Source organism: Coturnix japonica, chromosome 3 (assembly GCF_001577835.2).
Source record: "Coturnix japonica isolate 7356 chromosome 3, Coturnix japonica 2.1, whole genome shotgun sequence".
Classification (NCBI taxonomy): Eukaryota; Metazoa; Chordata; class Aves; order Galliformes; family Phasianidae; genus Coturnix; species Coturnix japonica.
In genome coordinates, this window is record NC_029518.1 from 79,169,801 (window position 1) to 79,176,539 (window position 6,739).

Genomic DNA, 6,739 nt, shown 5'->3' on the forward strand with positions numbered 1-6,739 from the left:
TGACAGTAAGACTGGGGCAGGTATAGACTACTGCTTATTAGATTTACCATACAGTAAAATGTAATACTTCTCTTTATAGTATAGCTACAGTATCTTACAAAGCCAAACACAGTTGTCTTGTTCCTTTTAACTAAGGGTGGGTTTATTTATTTAAAGTATCAATCACTTTCTCCTTCTCTTTGCAGCAGAAAAACAGGAGATTTACAGAAGGCAGCCTGGTTAACAAAGATGCAGAATATTTCCACTGTGGTCTCCACAAAGAAGTCCTAAAATTGTAAGTTCTCCTTTTTTCTTTTTAAATGTTTGCTCTTTTGCATTTCATTTTTCTTTTACTGGGGCCAGTTAGTTCCAAATTTCCTCCCTTATTTTCCTCCTCATGGGTGTGGACACTTTTACTTTTTTTTTTATGTCTACATTAACATGACCTCAGCCTGACAGTACGTTATGGGAAGCTGGAAGATTTATTGGCAGAATAGAACCTCTTGGAAAAAGAGTTGGGTAGTGGTAGTTGGAGAATGAGTCAGTGTCTGGAGTCCAGCTGTGCATTCCGCACAAGCCTGACCATAACTAGGTTACTCAGATCTGTTCAACTGCCTCAAACTGGTTATTTAAGAACAGAATAGACTTCATTTATTCCTGGTGCGTTTTTGGCTAAGAACATTAGAATAAGGCAGAACTTTATATTTCTTTCTTCTCATTGTTATTAATATTGCAGTGGAGCACTGGAGTCATGCTCTTGGAAAAGCAATTCATGATACATAGCAGCATGTCTCAAGGATGCTATGGCATCAACATATTAAAATGCACTAAGGGCAGTTGGATATATAATGAGCTCTGTGGCTATAATTGTAGAAACACCTACAACCAAACCCTGGGAGGGAAAGTAGCATCATTCCTTATTGCACTCTTTTACAGTGGTAGGATATTAAGAAGAAAAGCATTGGCTCCCAGGGGGTATTATTTAACTAATCTTATTTAGTATAGAAAAAAACTTTTGACAGTCAGCTGGGATTGGAAGAACATTTGGAGGCAATACACACATTCAGGCTGTGATGATATCTAAAGCAGTTTCAGCTCATTGAACACGGTCGCCCACTTTCTCCTCTCAGTTTTCGACTTAGTCACTGCCATTGTAACTGTAGACAAACAGACTTGAAGTTGAGGATGGCAAACCTGACAAGATGATATGTCTCCAATATTACAGACATTAATAACTCTTCCTAGAATTTCAGATCCACTTATAGCATAAGTGTAAAGCTATTGTGTGGTGTACAGCTGGGTTTCTGAATAGCTTTGTTTTAGCTGGGAATGGAGAGTAACCCACACAGGTCGTTGAAAAAAGATATCTTTGATGTATCAAAGACCTGGAGTAATTCCTGAGCTATGCAAAGGATTAGAAATAAATCCCCCAGGATTAGAACACACGCCATTTGTCTTCCTATGTATCACTGTCTTTTCTGTCCCCTGTGCAGTGCTCCATGCCACACACTGTAACCTCACGTTTTCTCCACTCTTGTTCTCTGGATCCTTCCTTCCTCACTCCAAGAGGAAGAAACATAGTGCAGGTGCAGAGCCTGGACCAAAGTGTGATTGGCTAAGAAGTAGCAATCAAATACAATGGATGATTTCCGTCATCCCATCCTTGGAAAGCACACTCGCTTATCTAGGTCTTTCTTATGTACTTAGTTACCGCTTTTCAGACATGTTGAACGTTACCATCTTTAAAGATGCTTTCTTACATTATGTGGCTTAATTTGGCCTATGGTTTCCAGAGTTACTGGAGAGAGCTCTTCTCTTTCCTCACACATTAAGTGCTTTGAGGATGAATAGGCACCAAAGCATCATAATCACAGATGAAATGGAATAGGAGTTTGCATCTACAAAAATCCAGAAATGACCACCTTCATCATCCAGAGCCTTTATGTATGGTAAAAGAAAGTCATTAAGAGCAGCACAGTGCTTCTCTCAAGAGAGCCCCTTTATGAATTTGAAGAGAATCAAGCCAGAACAACCATTCAATTCTCAGTTAATAGAAGATCACTAGAGGATGACTCATGTGAGGTAAGCTAGAGCCAGTCAGCTCAGGACACAAGCGATGAATCATCATAGCTTATTCTGCCTTCAAGGTAGAACAACTATCACAAGTTCATACAAGAAACAGACATCTCAGAGTGAAAGACCACCAGTGTATTTTTGCTGCTTACTCTAACAAAAGATGAATCACATTGTTTTAGGGACATAGAACTCATGCTTAGTATCTTCTACTTGAAACCAAACAAAGCCCTGGGTGTTTGTCTTCTGCAGTGTTATGATGAAAACTGGATGTAGCTTTACTGAATGTGGAAGCTCAGAATCACTCCCACAAATACAATACCTGTATCTGTGAGTCTTCTATTTAGTCATGTTTAATGCGTTCTTCCAGCTCTCAAATCTCTGCCTTGTGGTGTTGGTGGAGTTTCCTGACCAGATTCCTTTAGCCCTGCTGCAGTAAAGCACCAACAAAGGGTGTGCCCAGAATTGGGTCTTTGTGGTGTGTAATATTAAGTGTTCTCAAAGCCCCTTCCCAGTGCATACATACACTGTCAATTATTTTTTATCCACACATTTGTATCATGTTACTCAAGTTCAAAGCCTAAATAACAGAAGGAATTTAAAGGAAATTAATTAAAATCAAAATCTTAACAAGTTGATATATGACTGCAGTGTTTGAAGTGATACAAGACATCTAATGTAAAAAAATAAGGGAAAAGACCAGTTCACAAAGCCAGTATGTCATTATAAATGGAAATATTCAATGTTTTAAAAGGCACGAGCTTACAGTGTTTCAAGGAGTAGCTGTTTGGATCAGACTTTCACCTCCACACAGAGGGAAGAACAGGATAATTTTGATAAGCAACATTCATAAGACGTCCCTCCATTCAGTTTCCCCATTTAAAACTGGCTATATTGGCATTTACTCTTTGCAAATGAAGGTAGATTGGATTGCCTTGACAAAGAAATTCCAGAGGTTTAACATCAAATGAGAACCATTCCAAGTCATTTCAAGAAACGAACCATTTCGTGGAATTGTTCTTGCATCAAATGGGTTGATTATAAAACTTTTTGTTATTCTGATTCTAACCACATACTATCCTATCTTACTTTTGCCTGCAGTCTATTTGTTTCACTTCTTAACAGTCTCCAGCAATGTGAAGGTGTTTGGTAATATACTTCCTGCACTGTAAGTATGCAAGTATTCCGTGTGGGCTGGAACCATGAGAAGGGAGAGCACAGGGCAGTGCCAACCACCTCTTGTGCCCACCACACACAGGCTGTCAAAAGAACTTTGGAGATTAAATCTGCTGATTTCAAGTGTTGGCAATAGGCCAAGATACTGATGCTACAGATACAGCTCAACTTGCCATTTTCATTAGAGGTATTGATAATGAATATAATATCACTGAAGAAATGGCTTCTTTGGTGCCATTAAAAGACGTAACTAAATCTCTCGGTTTTTATGAAGTAATAAAGGTTACATTAAAGTATTTTTCTTTAATCTTTGTTAACATATCTGGCATAGCTACTGATGGTGCCCTGAAAATGGTTGGTTAAAAAAAAATAAATAAAAAGAGGATTTATAAAATTAATAGAAGATGATGCAGATGCCACCAGTATCGCATTCTCGATTTCATATGACCGCATTGTATACGTTAAGAAAACTCATGTATGAAATCTTTAAAGAAAGGATAATGTCACGCAAATCATCAAAGCTGTGAATTTCAATAAGCGCAATGGACTGAATCATCGCCAGTTCCAAGAGTTCCTTAAAAGTATGGATGCTGATTATGAGGACATCATTTACCTTCCTGAAGGAAGGTGGCTAAGTAGGGAAAAGTTCTGAAAAGACTTTATGGTTTCATTCCATAGGTAGCAAAATAACCACACAGTGTTACTTGGCTGAATGTAAGCTTTTAATCACCCAACTGGTGTAGATGAAAGGATGGTTTTTTTTTTACAGCCCTAATGACTCTAACATGTCTGAGAATAGTGGATTTTCACAAATTATTTCCTTACAGTTTCATCAGAGGTCTGCTCATTTAGCAGGAGGTTGGTGACTCACGGTGTCACTAGGAAGCTAAGCATGAGCTGTGCTCATTTATACAAAGCCAGCTGCAATGAAAGTTGACCCCTGTGCTGACAGGTACTATAGACAACCTACTGTAAGGCAAGCTGCAGCACCAGCCCAGGTTACCACATCTCACCATCCATGTTTTTCTTCTCTTTACAGAAACATTTAGTTAACATCCATTTTATCAGTGTCTTAGCAATATTTTCCTTTGAGAGGCAAGTTATATAACTGATTCCTACAGGCATTTGTGGAAAATACTTCAGAGCTTCCCTGAAATTTGGCATAAGCTGGCAACACAAATGAGCATCTGAAACGAATACCAAAGACTTCTAACACAGTCTCAGCTGCAACCAGCCACGTGATATAAATAATTGATGCACGAATGTGAAACAGAAAACAGGAGAACTCTTCAGTCTGATACTCAGGAGTGACTTATGTTGTCATGGGTTTTTTCCCCCTCCACTGTGATTTCTTGGACAGAAATCTACTTTACTTATACAGCACAGATGTTCTATATAACTCTATGTTATGAATTATTGTGATTATTTACCTGAAACCAAACAGACAGATACAACAATCACAAATAACTTCAGTACCTACCTACCCTTACACAGGAAATATCAAATGTTGGAGAGTAACACTTCTGGATGGGGATTTACAGCAGCTGGCACCACGGGAAGACTGAACAGGTAATAACAAACAGCCAAGAAAGAAAGATATATTTTCTTCTGTGTGGACCTATTGTCATGGATTCAAACACGAAAACTAATTTCCCTTGTAAGGCGTCTTCCTCAACTTTTCAGACTCTCCTCAGACTTTCAAGGTGAAGCTAGATCAGGCCCCAGGCAAACTGATCTAGCTGTGATAATCCCAGTCACTGCAGAGAAATTGGACTAGATAGCTATAACACAAGTAAAGAAGATGCTGTTTGTTTCAGAATTGCATTGGCTGAAATGTGTACATTTTGTTGGGGGAAACAAACAGAAAACCAGAGAATACAGCAGATGCACTGAATTGGCTCCCTGAGAGATCACAATACGTAGCTGTGGTGACAGAGCAGTCAGCAACTGGAGGGGCTCCAATTGGCTTCCCAAGGATTCTTAGTGGAAAATTATTTAACATTTTCATTGGCAGTACAGACACCAATATTCAAGGAAAGCTTGCTATTTAACCAACAGATGACCCTATTGAGGGATGGCATTATTTTTATCTTATAGATTGATCTGATATACTTTGCAGTCAAGGACAGTACTTTAGTTGTAGTTAAGTATAATGTAGTACATCTGGAAAAAGTTATTATGGATTATACACTCGAGTAAAAACTGCCTTGGAAAGCAGTAATCACAGGAGAAATGCAGGAAAAGCTGTCTGAATAGGTGACCTTGGTGAAACAGTCCAGCAAAAAGGGATCAACGTGACCTCTCAGAGGTCTGTAAAGGGGAATACAAAGCAGAAGGCAGGATGCTTCCTTACCTCGGCAAATGTACTACTGAAGCATTGATTTGGATCCCAACGTGCACAGCTGTTTATGACATATCACTTTAGTATTATGCACATTACTCTTAAAGTTAATGGGAGGGTTCTGTAATTCAAGGCCTTTTGGCACACAAATGCTCTGGCATGGAATGGACTCTGAGGCTACTTGGACCAGCACAAACAAAACAGAATAAATACAATGCATACAACTTAGCTGTTCTTTTGAAGTACAGCTGCAAAATGTGCTCATCCAAAAGCTATTTATTCAAGTATACACAACACTGACTCACTCTGGGGAATGAAGACGTAGCCTTGGGAAGGGATAAAGCGACTTTGGATATGCAAGGAAGTTTTTAACTGGTAACACCTGAGTGTTGTTTGGTAACACACAAATAGCAGAAGTGTTGGCTGGGTATTGGGAGCAATTTCCGCAGCCAACCAGATGTGCCCTGCAATACAAAAATGGTGCGTTAATGTAGTACACTAGCTGAAAAAAAATGGAACATCCTCAGATCTTAAGACTGTAATTAAGCTAAAACATACTTGATTTCATAGCATCATAGAATGGTTTGAGTTGGAAGGGACCTCTAATATTCCCTACTTCCAACGCCCTGCTATAGGCAGGAGCACCTCCCACAAGACCAGGTTGCTACAGCCCCATCCAGCCTGGCCTTGAACGCCTCCAGGGAGGGGGCATCCACAACCTCTCTGGGCAACCTGTTCCAGTGCCTCACCACCCTCACAGTAAAGAATTTCTCCCTAATATCTACTCTAAATCTACCTTCTTCCAGTTTAAAATCATTTCCCTTCATCCCGTTGCTACCAGTCCTTATATAAAGTTTGTTTATATACATTTGTTTACACCAAGCTTTGAAAACAGGAATCCAGTATGCAGCGAGTAACAAAGTAAGATTATCTTATATCTTGCACATTTCCCCACTTTATTTCTTACCAACCTCCATTCACGTTTGAATTGTGAGCACCAGGTTTGTTTCTAATATGAAACAAATGATCACCACAAATATATAGACAGAAGTTGAGCACTGAAAAGCACATAAATACAGCCTCATGTCCACGTCCAGAGCATGGTTTAGATACAGAACAAAACATTTAACACTTCTGTTTTGAAAAACAATGCACATTAACAGTTTAGAA